This window comes from Taeniopygia guttata, chromosome 1A, assembly GCF_048771995.1.
Source record: "Taeniopygia guttata chromosome 1A, bTaeGut7.mat, whole genome shotgun sequence".
Classification (NCBI taxonomy): Eukaryota; Metazoa; Chordata; class Aves; order Passeriformes; family Estrildidae; genus Taeniopygia; species Taeniopygia guttata.
This window is the reverse complement of record NC_133025.1, coordinates 19,915,141-19,927,674: the sequence shown is the minus strand read 5'-3', so window position 1 is coordinate 19,927,674 and position 12,534 is coordinate 19,915,141. Positions and strand designations below refer to the sequence as shown.

Genomic DNA, 12,534 nt, shown 5'->3' with positions numbered 1-12,534 from the left:
ATCACTGAAAGTGATGACTATCCTCTGAGAGTAATCACATCTTTCTATAAGTGAACAGATTTCATTCTAGCTCCTAACAGGCAGATACCAAAGTGATCAGAGAGGACACTGAAATGCCCTCTCAGCCCTGTGGGCAATGCTTGCCTGATGAAATTGGGATTGAAAAGACAAGGTGGTACAAAGTTGTTCAAAAAAGGGTTGCACCAGTTCAAAGAGTAGGTTAAAAATGTTCCTTCACAAGGTTTCAAGCGCATCTTCTCATCACTTTAAATCCATTTGTAAGACAGTGACTGGGTGATAATGAATGCTATCCACTTACTGCACTTGCTGAATATATTGATTAATTGTGCACAACACTTTGAAGATAAAGCACTGTGTTGTTAATAAACACGGTCTAATGATTCTCTTCTGGTTTTTTTAGCACTCCTCTTACTTTGTCCAAGGTGTAAATACCTTACTGCACCTAACAGGCAGGCAGGCTGGCCAGCTGCATGGGCCACATCCTGATTTCAGCTGAAGGCTTTCACATCAGTTGTTCTCTGGCTGTTCCCCTCCATTGCCAACTCACTGTGCTGTGTCTCCTCTTGCTGTTTCCTTGCTTGTTTGTTTGGGGGCAGGATAGGGGAATTTCCATGATTCCCGGTGAAAAAGGCCCTTCCTTTGCAGCAGGCTGCCTTTCCCCTCTGCCTAATACACAAAGAAAGCAGCCAACAGGAGCACGACTGCTTTCATTGGCTGCTGAGTCTTTGAGTCGAACAAAATTACCAAAGGAGAAAAAACACTCATTTCCTCTTCACTCTCCTCACCCTGCCTCAGAGTAATGTTAGGAGAGCAATTTTCTTTGAGGGAATAAATAACTTTTCCCAGCCACAGGAGTGTGACAGAAGAGGCTGCTGAAATCAGCTGTTAACACAGATTGATATGTTTTTCACACCTAAAAAGAATTTTTGTTTAGTTTTCTCTCTTGGACTCCTGCAGCACATTCTCTCTTGCACACTCCTGCAGTTTTGAAAAGACAATGACTATTGCTTTCACATGAAATTGCAGGTATGCACCACTTTAAAGGTATTCAGAATCAGGCAAAGCACCACAGGAAAACAAAGAAGCAATGTGAACACTAAGCTGCTAACACTTGCTGTCGGTGCGAATTAAACCTTTTGTAGGGCACCAGTGTCAACCTCACCTGGGTTAAGAGAGCTGCTCCGTTAGGTGATAGAAGCACCGAGCTTGTCAGAACTGACCCTGCCAACGATTATGCATGAGCTGCGTTTTAAACCCATGAAAATACTCCCATTTGGGCTATCAATATGCAGGGAGCTAACAACAGGCTGCAAACGTGGTTGTGAGAGCAAGATGTGAGCAAGACTCCTCTACCAGCCACCCCACGGACCAAGGCTGCAGAAGTTCTCAGTGGGTCACACCTCAAACATTCAGAGAGAAACAAGATTTTGATTGTAGGCTGTTGCTGTTGTGAATACTCAAAGCAACTGAAAACAACGCAAAACCTCTCCTTCACTTTGTGTGATGCACACAACAGTATTTTGAAACAAAATTATCAAAATCAGTCATCTCTGCAGCTAATCCTATGGCTTTTTTTCACTGTCTAACACCATGACAGCAACCATATGAACCCTTTCCCATACCTGAAGCATATCTAAATCTCTCTTCTGTTTCAATCCCTTCATACTTACCATCCTCACTGACATCACATTTTTCTTTTATTACACCAATTTGGCTACTTCTATCTCTATACATTTCTTAAATAAAATTTCCAGAATATCAATATTTTAAAAACGTCAGACTAGGACATGGTTCCAAATCTGTTAGGGGGGAAGAGATAAAAATCCAAACGATCAGTTCATAAGCCTTATTTTCTTAGGAAAACATGGCAAAAATAAGAATGTTTGTCAAAATACAAAAACTGCTAAAAGATTGAGGAGCAGACATAGTAAATGAAGTTTTTTTTTTCTGCCCTTCTTTGCCAAACTAGATTTAAATGTATTCTACAGCAATACTTATCATAAGCTGTAATACAGCACTGTGATCCAGAGCAGTAATCATTTTGAATAAGATGCTATTAACACAGAGAAGTCATCTGTCTGTTGCAATTCCATCAAACTATTCCGTTCTGAGGTCAAAAATGTTTTTTCCCTATCCATCTGCTCCAGTGTTGGAGGTACATTGAATAAAGAAGACAAAAATTCTAAATACTGGGCAAATCTATTTTAAGAAGTATATTTATCACAAATCTAATGTGTTGGATGACTAATAACATACATGTGTGCACTGTGCTTGCCAAAAAACATCAACATTTCCAAATAGTTACCACATTTACAATTAAAATAATGCGTTTGCCAAATGTTTGGTTGTTTTTCTTTGTTTTATTCAAATGCTGATTTCTCTTCTGTTCCAAGTGCAGAACAAAATTTCCTGGGTATCAGAAGCAAAACATTAGAGAGAGATTCTAATGTCTGATAGAGCCCCATTCAGCTCTCAGCTATACAATATTGCTTAGATTATATCTAACTTGTCATTGTTGTAGGAGGTCTAACAGCATCCTAACAAGGAAAACTGAAATGAGGCTTTAAATTTTGCCTCTTACAAGTCTCTTGCTTGTCAGTTGCAATTGTCCAGCCATTTCTCATGTTGCTTGATTCCTGGCTTGTGCTGCCCCTCCCACTGCCTCCATCCTTTTGTAAGTGATGGAGGCAGGAGAGGTGGGTGGCAGCAGGAGAGTTCACACTCACAGCACTCTCATGTCCCAGCCTAACTGGTGTGCAGAAAGCTTAATATGGGAATGTTCCTACTGCCCTATTGACTTCTGCTGTGAGGTTGGGCCAGGGAGTGGAATCTTACAGAAAAATAGAGAAACAGATGATCAAAGAAGGAAACTGCATTGCTTCTTTGTAACAATCTCATTCTTAAGCCTCCCATCTACTTCAAGTACAGACAGCTGCAACTTCAGTGGGATATAGAAGTTGAAAGTCAAGTATTGTTAAGCCACAGATTTCAGAAGAGAAAACACAAATGAAGAACCTAGTAATTGCTTCCCAATGCTTTTTTCCCCTCTAACAGCAAAAAGGGATGTTGAGACTTACCCAGTTGTTGATCTAGTGGTCTGCTGCCTGCATGTTCCATTCTCTCATCCCATTCCAATCTCATTCCAATATGCCACTGTTAGCACCATCCTGGCAAGGTGGTAAACCAGATCAGGGAGCAATATCATCAGGCATTCTGGAAACAGAATATATAGATCTCTTTTTCTTGTTTTCTGATTGTTGGCTCCCAAAAGAGGTTTATTTTATGGGGTCAGATACGTACCAAACTGGACCAAGAGGCTGGGGGAAGGGGATGGGAACTATCAATCATTGACATGAAACTTAAATGAGCTTAGTTATAATGTGAAACCCCTCTTGAAGAAATTAATTATCAAGGATGTGTTACAAGGGGAAGGACACTAAAACAGAGGGACTAGGTATTCATTAATCATCATTTGCTACTTTCAGCATTCATTTCCTTACCTCCATGTATCACCACACTGAGACAACTGCTTGGGAGAGGCACCAAAGGCAGCAGAAATGTAGTCAGAGTGAATATTTGGGAGACAGGAAATGCAGATACAAGCTCCATTTGCTTCTTTAGTATGCCCCTAGATGAACAGTCTCCAGACTCAATATCCTTGTTGCAGACCGCGAGCTGTGAAGTGAGAGATGGCTGCCCCAGGAGTCACATCATTGGGTTAAGGTTGCATTGAGTGTATTTTAGTTTGGGCACTGGGCAGCTATGCAGAACTTGGCTTAATTCCATATGCAAAAGGAGTATACCTTTTTGTCTAGCTGGATCTCTATGTGTGGCTCTTTTCTTTAATGACAGTGAATTTTGCTAGTTCATTTAAGTTATATTTTATTATTTTTATGTAATTTTCTTCCTCATTCAGCTAAAAAAGGAGGCTAATGCAAACCAAAACAAATCCAGCAAGACTAAATAACATAACACTGTGTTACTATAACATGGTTATATATATAACTATGTTATAACACTACGGTACTATAACATTGGCATAGGTCATCTAATCCTTGTAGACTTTACTTTCACTAGAAGCATTGCATACTTCATGAGCAAACCCATCTACTGACAGGATCCACACTCCCCCTACCAGCATGGTTCAATTCTTCTCCATTTCAGTGCACCGTTTTCCCAACACTCTTTTAGCACAGAATTCCAAGTTTCATGTAATAGCAGTACAACTTGCAGAGCAACTGAGGCAATCCTTTCACTGTATTCACCACTGGCAAGGGCTCAGCTGAAGGATCAGGACCACTCTTAAGAACTGCATTTCAGAGATGAAGCTGCCCAGTTACACAAGCCCAGAAAATAATTAGAGACCTAGAAAATTCAGCCTACATGAGAAGTTTGAATAAATGGTAAAGGAGAAGTGTAAAGAATGAAGCCTTAGAGAAGGTATAATCACAGTTTTCAAACATATAAAGGGTTTTTGTAATGAGACAAGAACAACCTACCTGCTTTAACATCCTTGTTAACCTAAGGGGAAAAGTGTTTCAGCTGCAGTAAGGAAGATTCAGATGGGATATTAGGATTACAATAACAGTTAAGAGGTAGACAGATGGCCTGCAAAATGCTCAGACCTCCATCCATGGAGATTTTTAAGAGAACATAGAGTCACAGAATTACGGAATACTTTGGGTAGGAAGGCACCTTGTAAAACTCATCTAGTCCAACTCCCTGTAAATAGCAGGGACATCAACGGCTAGATCAGGTTGCTGAGAACCCTGTCCAGCCTGGTCTTGAGTATTTCCTGTGATGGGGCATTGGCTATCTCTGGGTAGCCTGAGGGTGTATCACCACCCTCATAATAAGAAATTCCTTTATATCTACTCTATACCAACCAATCCTCTTTTAGTTTAAAATCCTTATCTCTTGTCCTATTGTAACTAGCCCAGTTAAAAAGCCTCCTTCAGGTACTGAAAGGCTGCATTAAGGTCATCCTGGAGCCATGTCTTCTCCACGCTGAACAACCCCAACTCTCTGAGCCTTTCCTAATGGGAAAGGTGCTCCAGCCCTCTGATCAATGCTGTGCCCCTCTCCTTTAACAAAGAAGTTAAAATTTACCTGTGGGTGTATGTGATACTGTTCCAAGTCAGGGCTATGTTCTTAATACCTCAGAGGTCCTTTCCAGCAGCCTGGGTCTGTGAACAACCACGTGTGAGGTCACACAATATACGTGGTCCCAGGAGAAAAAACACAAGTTGCAGAAGGCCTTCTGCATCCAGCGGTGACTCTTTGTGTGACAAGTCTTGGGAGGAGGCACCACTCTGGACGATGACCTTTCTTGAAGGAAAGAAGCATTCAGAACTGTCAAAAAGGTGACCAAAATCCTGATTTGCCTGTGCCACTGTGCAGGACAGTTCCTTAGTTGATGGGATGTGACTGAATTTTGTTCAGCTCTCACAAATTTTCTACCAGGCTTTGTGACCTGCTTTCTCAGAGGAGCACGGTTTATGCAAGAATTACTAGAATGAAATATAGCTGCAGCCTCAACTATTAATCACTTTGGAAATGAAATCCCAGGCTTTCTTGCAGTGCATACAGGAAGGGAGTTCAAGCACAGACTTGATGCATATACATGTATATATATGTACACACACACATTTAACAGATCCATTGGAAAATGGAGCATCTGTATTTTGTATTTGCAGAAACCTGTACAAACCCTTGCAATTCACTTCAGGTTGCATGAGTTCCAGTTATGTGATGTGCCTGTGAGAAACATGGAGTTTATTCCATCCTGAGTTATTGTCCACAAGAAAATAACTTAATCTTCTAATAAATTAAAACATGAAAAAAACCCCAGGCATTTTTAAAACTTATGAAGAGAGGACATTGAGATTTTGCAATATCCTGATGAACTAGAGCTGTTTACTGCAGGCAGAAGACAGCAACTGCACTTTGGCTAGTTCTTTGTTGAATCTCTCTGAGGACAAACACCGCTTTATTCTGGCCTGAGTCCAAGTGAACCCACCGTTTTCATCAAGAACATTTTTAGATAATCTGACAGAGTGGCAAAGGCACTCCAAATGTGATTAATGGCAATGGGAGATCACACCAAAGGTTAATGCTTTTTCAGCTGTCTGCCACTGTTCTCAGACTAGAGATTTGGATGAATACTGGCCACCTATTTCACCTACTCATGCAGGGCAGTTTTCATATGGCAGATGAAGATTGCACTGGAGTTTGGGTAGGCAAATGCAACTGAGATGTGCAGGGTAATTGAATGTTCATTAGTCCATCTTCATGCTGTTATCTAACCAAAATCCATTGAGTTGGATATCCGAGGCCTCAGTACAAATCTCATTATTTATGTATGCCAAAAGCTCCTTTCAAATACATTCATCCTTTTACCATCTCCCATGAGCATCAAAACATTCAGTATGTCTAGCAGGATGCCATGTATTTATTTTCCGTGTTGCTCATGAGGAAAAGCTGCTTTTGCAAACCTACATGGGTGGCAAGCAGTGTTAAGGAACAGAAGTTTCCTGTTCATTACCCCATTCCATCTCCTCCCTTTGGCAGAAGCAGGTAAGATGTGATTTTTCTACCAATTTCATTGACATGAAAATAACCACTCCTAGAATCCAGGCTAATGAGCTAGAAATTTACAAGAACAAAAAATTGCTCAACACCTTTAAGTGTGGACACTGAAATTCAGCTATTTGACATGCTGAGCTACAACAATGGCACATGATTTATTGATTAGTTGCCATTACATGAGGGAAGCTCCACTAGTCATTTAAAATACACATATTATCTTGGAAATCTTCCTTTAAATAAAAAGGTAAAATACAGCTTCTGTCATAGCAGTCAATAGTTTAATTTTCCTTCTTAACTGAAGTGACATTTGATGAATTCTGAAAGGTCTAAATATTTTAAAATTACAAATGCTTCTTTAATGTTGTTGTACCATCTTAAACTCCGATTATTTAAGCTGTATTCTAAACTACTATAGTTCAGACACGCTTCAGTATTATAAACATAAATTTTCTGCAATATATATTTGGAAAATACTAATCATGCAGTATTTGAGGTTACTGATGTAAAAAGATGCATTATTTCCAGCACAGAAGAGGTAAATCTGATTTTCCACTTTTGAACAGAACACTGTAATCATGAACTCTTATTTGTAATTGCCTTCCCATAGCCTACATCTCAGTGATAAAATGAGTTCAAATATTAATAGATAATGATATTATTTTTATAAAAATAATTAATTTTTTTTCTACAATATAAATATATTTATAGAAGCATGCATGGCAGATAGCTGATCCAAATTCTTCAACCAGTTGTGGAATTACCAATACCACCATGTGTAAGTATATTGGCTGTGGTTAAAATGAATGGCAGCCCAATGGTTTCAGTGTTTTGCTAGGCAGCTGCCTTAATCAAAGTTGGACATGCTGGTTTGTCTGGTTTATATACTACAGACACTTGTGTATGTGTGTTTGTGAAGGGCTTATTTAAACAACAAAAGATGGGAATGAAAGGGCAGGGCCTTTTCTATTTCCTATTTGTTGTCAATATTTTATATTAATTTTCATTTAACCTACATTTTGAAATACCAATAAACTTCCTGATGAAAATTCTTAAAAATTTTCATTCTTATAATTTTTTAAAAATTAAATTTCTCAAAAAATTCAAGATAGCTTTAAAAAATGCAAGCATTGCCTATATGAACCTCTTCATTAACCAAGGATCTCTTATCAGGGTCACACACAGCCAGGTGAAGCCAGGGCAATGTCAGAACATCATGTCTTGACTGTGAGGGCTGATACTTGTAATAGTTATGCATATGCATATAGCTATTGCACACAGCCATATAAGGCTTTCACTGGATTCCACCTGGAAATTGTATCCAGTGCCTGCTGCTTTTTTATTTCTGGATTGTTGGAAAATGGACACTGAGAAATCTATCAAGCAAAGAATAACCCCAGATGTTTACAAATTGATCTGCCACATGAGCTTGGTGCAAAGGGCATGAAAATCAGGCTGTGCACAGTGACATTTCACAAATCTAATAATAACGCCTTAGATTTATCTGGCATTTTTATACAGAAAAAGTAGATCCCATGGTGATTTATGGACTGTAAAAATATAAATATGTATATTTGGGTTTTTTCAATCACTAGCAGAAGATGCAATACCCTATCCAAACCAGAGACATCAAATGGAGAGTGAAAATCCTTATAGAAGCTTTGTTTATATCTTTGCCATGAGACTAATCCCATTCAGGTAGTATCCTAATTCTTGTGTTTTTTGCTTTTCCATTATTGATAAAAATTTCTTACAAAGAATGGTGGCAGCAGGAGTGCTAGGGCAGACTGAATCTCAGTGGTTGCCCAGTACAGCTGATGAATTGCTGCTTAATGAAGAATATTTTTTTCCCCCTCTTCCCCCTCATCTGTCAGAAGAGAGTTGAGACATGGGACATCCCCATGCAGGATGCAATCAAAATTGCACAGAAAGTGCAATTTTCAAAACTTTAGAAAGGATCTGATGTTCTTTTTTAGCTGTTTTGGTTGCCCCCAGGTTATCTCCATGACCGCGGGGCAACAACCTTCCTTCCTAAAGGCTGATAATCAATCATCTGACTCTTTATCTGCCCATCAGCCCCTCATAAAAATGTCAGAACACATTGGCTAGTTGCAAACAAATGAATAAAAGAGGTAGGAACCTCAAAGATAATTAAGTTCCTAGGGATTTGTGAGCATCAGCGGCTAGAGGCTCAAATGAGTGTTCCAGCAGAGAGAGATGAAGGCGGAACGGGGCTGCTCGGGGCGCTCGGCAGCAGCGGCGCTGCGCGGGCAGCACGCGGCGCTCCGGAGCGCAGAGAGCGGAGCTGGCACATCGCAATGAAACACAAACGCCAGACGAGCTCATCGCAGCGAGCGGGTCAGCGACGAGACCACAGGAAACCTGGCTTCATTAGTTCTGTTGATCATGGAACAAGGTGTTTTTTAATAATAACAGCTGAAAATTCCGCTCTTTTCTACAGGCCTTGAAGGTCTCAGCAGTAGGAACGATTCCGTCTATGGCTGCATCTTGGACAAGATTCAGAACCGACGGCACAAGGAAGAGAAGCAGGCAGGGAAGAGGCACAGGTGTCACCTCCGGTGTAAAAGAAAATAACATGCGGGAAAAAAATAACAGGCAGAGAAAAAATCAGGAGGATACACGTAACAACAAATGGGTGATAACAAAGAAAGGAGAGACAGACGGAATGCAGAAGAAGGAAATAAAGAGGAAATTGAAATCTAGACTAGAGTTCTATTCAAACACAGCCCTGTCATCTGTGTCCTGAAGCTGGAGAGGGAGGGAACAAAGCTTTCTGCCCTGAGCCACACCCTGTGCATGTGCACGACTGCAGTGAAGATCCCCAGGAGTCTGGGAAGCTGTTAATCATTCAGTCCTTTACTTGTTGCCCTTCTCTAAGCATCTCTGCATTTAGGATTTGATGTGACTTCTTTTCTTCTTTTACTTTTTTGTTGGATGATGCTAAGGGAGGGAATCAATCTTTCAGTCACAAATAGCAGGTTTTGATGTGCAGCTGTTTATCTAGGTTCACTGGAGAATATCTCCCTGTATCCTTTCTCCATGGGTCAGAACGATGGTGTGCTGGTTGCAAGACAACAAAGTGCAGAAGACCATCTTGTGACTACTTTTCACCTTTGCAAGTGGACCAAGTGCTGAATACAGCATAGACTTCACTAACCAGAGTGCTGTGGTGCACATTTGTGTCCCAGCTGGCAGAAGCGCAGGCCAATATGCCACACTGCTGTTTAGCACATCCAAATGTGCCTGACAGAACAGCAACTTATGGAGGGTTAGCAAAGAAGATGGCTATCCTGGGGTGGGATGCTGTGTGGCCACCTCAAGATCTAGATCAGCTTCATAATCCCAGTCACACTTGCAAGGTCAGGTGCACAGCAAGGGACTGTTATGAACTGCCCTTCCTTTGAATTAAATAAACTCTTGCCATTGCTCTGGTTCTGTATATGTCCACAGGCATGCTTCTTTTAAAAAAAAAAAAAAATGTTGTCAGGAGGCCAGAGCAACAGGAGCTGAACAGGAGCTGGAGGAAACTATTCCAGCCAGAAGAAGCTGTGTTGTGAGCTGGGAGTGGGGCAAGGCTTAGATTTAACCTGGGTACAGTCACCTCGAGACAGCAAAAGTGTGGCAAGTACAGTCCTGGTCAGTGGTCATCAGATGGAGCAGATGTGGGGTTTTCCCCAGAGTAGGGAGAGCAGATCATTAGGTTTGGAGCAGGTAGGGTAGGGGGCTGAGTGACAGAGACCCCAGCAAAAGGCCCTGGGGCAGAGCATGATGGAAGGCAGAGATTCACTGCCCTGGGCACAAAGAGAGCTGCCGGGCTGGTAATTCCAGGGCATTCTGCCAAAACTTAGGGTACAATCTGGCCAGAAGCCCAGATGTTGAGAAAGCAGCCTGGAAAGTCAGGTGTTACCAAGCCCATTAGCAGCCTGTGAGTTTCTCCTTACTGGATTCCTCACAAGAATTGCAGGACATGACTAATTCACTTTTCCTAGGGAAGTCCCATCTCCCTCTTCAGATTCCCTCTCTCCTTTCCAGTAAGTGAAGAGGTACAGAAGGGGAATCCAGACATTCTGAAACACTAGAATTATGCCAGAGCTGCTCTTTCTTATCTTGCAGTGACTAAGCCCAGTCAGGTGAAGAGCAGGAAGGAAGCCAATAAAAAAGGACAAGGGCCTTCTGGTGCAGGTTAGCACAATAACTGGGCCAGACTGGCAAAATTCACCCAGCACAGCCTGCCTCCCCTGTGCAAGCCCAAAGGGAAAACCCCACAAAATTCTATAGCATGTTTGAATAGTCCCAACCCACTGTTAAGTCTGCAGTGGCACTTTGCACAGACAGGGTCTGAAAGCCACTTTTAACATCTCTTCCAAAAGTACAACTATTCTTGCCCACGTTTTTGGAGCTGTTTTTTATTTATTTTGTATCTGTTGCTGTTTTGAGATGCAAAGGTAACTTTTCAGCAACTTCCTGATCAGGAAGCATGGCGTTTAGACCGGCTGTCTCCTGGTGTTTTAGTAGGGAGCACAACGCACACAGCATTTAATGAAGCTGCACTCAAAGTGCCAAGAGCAGTAAATTAATTTCTCCTTGAAACATTGCTGGTCCACATTTCACTGATGGAAAGTTACAAAGTATAAACATCCTGACCAAAGCTTACCTGAGCCATTCTTCTGAAACATCCCTCCTTTTAATAGATTGTCCCTACATTAGCCATAGTTGAGACAAATTTAACATCTGAACGTGCAGATGACGATGCTATAGCACAGTGATTCTGCGTTCACAACAGGTGGGAAGTGAGCTCTGCAGTAAGTCTGTTGATCTGTTTCTGAGGGAAGGCATGAAAACTTTGCACACAGGCTTTTTAGTAGAGTGCTTGAGCAGAGAGACAACCTGCAGAAATTGTGATTGCAGAGGATTTACCTAACAGGGATAAACCCTAGAGTACTTCAAGTTCAGTAAAAGTGATGCCAGTGACATATTCTGGGCCCCTCATCGATAAGGGTGTACAAGAAGGGAGGAAGCCACTGAGTGCTCAGAGACTCTGCTCGGGGGATAAAGGATGGGAATTACAAGGTGCCTTCATGTTCAGGAGCGTCCCCAGGACACCGCCGGGATACGACAGGTCCCCCAAGGCTGTTAGGCACAGAGCAGCAGGCAGCCCCTTTCCCAGCGGTACCGCCGTCCCGCTGGAGAGCGCCGCGGAGGCCAAGCGCCGACCCCGGCCGCGGGCAGAGGCTGCCCAGAGACAGCTCCCGGCAGTCCCGCCGCTCCCGCTGTTCGTCCCGAGGGCCCCCGGCGCTGGAGCTGCAGCTCCCGGCCTGGCCCCGGTCCCCCGTTGGGGCTCGCAGCGCCCCCGGTTCTCCGGGAGCACTCGGCCCCGCGGGCGGCCCCGCTTCACCGAGCTGGCCTCTGCCTGGCTGGCGGGCAAAACAAAGCGGAGACAGGGAAAGGAAAACGGGGAGAAAGTGCGGCTCCTGCCGCCTTCCAGCCTTCTGCCTGGATCTCCCTGCGTGAGACAGCGCTGCAAGCGGATCCTGACCGGGGGCAGGGGGTGGAGAGAGGAGAAGGAGGAGGACGGACAGAGGGAGGGAGGGAGAAAGGGAGGGAGGGAAGGAGGGACGAACGGGAGCCTCTCTCCTTCCCTGGGCTGTTTTTTTCAGTTTCCTGTCTCGCATTGTGCTCACAGCGGATATGTGCTGCGCCTACAGGTGTGTCCCCTCCTCGCAGCTTTTCCCCGGCTCCCAAGCGTAGGCTCCGGCTGTCGGGGGGCGGCGGCGGATCGTGACCGCCATGTGATGATTATTTCTCTCGGGGCGGTTTCTCTCTCCTCTCGCTCTCTGCTTCCCCCTCCCTCGCTCCCCGCCGCTCTCGTCCTTCCTCTCGGAGGTGGCCGCAGCCGCTGCCGCCTTC

The 12,534-nt window shown here is 43.1% G+C and overlaps 1 protein-coding gene across 3 annotated transcripts in view; it reads left to right on the top strand.

Moving 5' to 3' along the window:
* The first annotated feature begins 12,199 nt into the window (after positions 1–12,199).
* The window catches only part of PLXNB2 (plexin B2), a 250,688-nt gene continuing 250,353 nt past the window's right edge, over positions 12,200–12,534 (top strand). The window contains exon 1 of one of the 3 annotated variants that reach the window (XM_012568964.5): positions 12,200–12,332. The gene's annotated coding sequence lies outside the window, so the exon portion shown is untranslated. The remainder of the gene's footprint in view (positions 12,333–12,534) is intronic. The other 2 variants (XM_030256458.4, XM_072920816.1) reach the window with 2 other exon arrangements.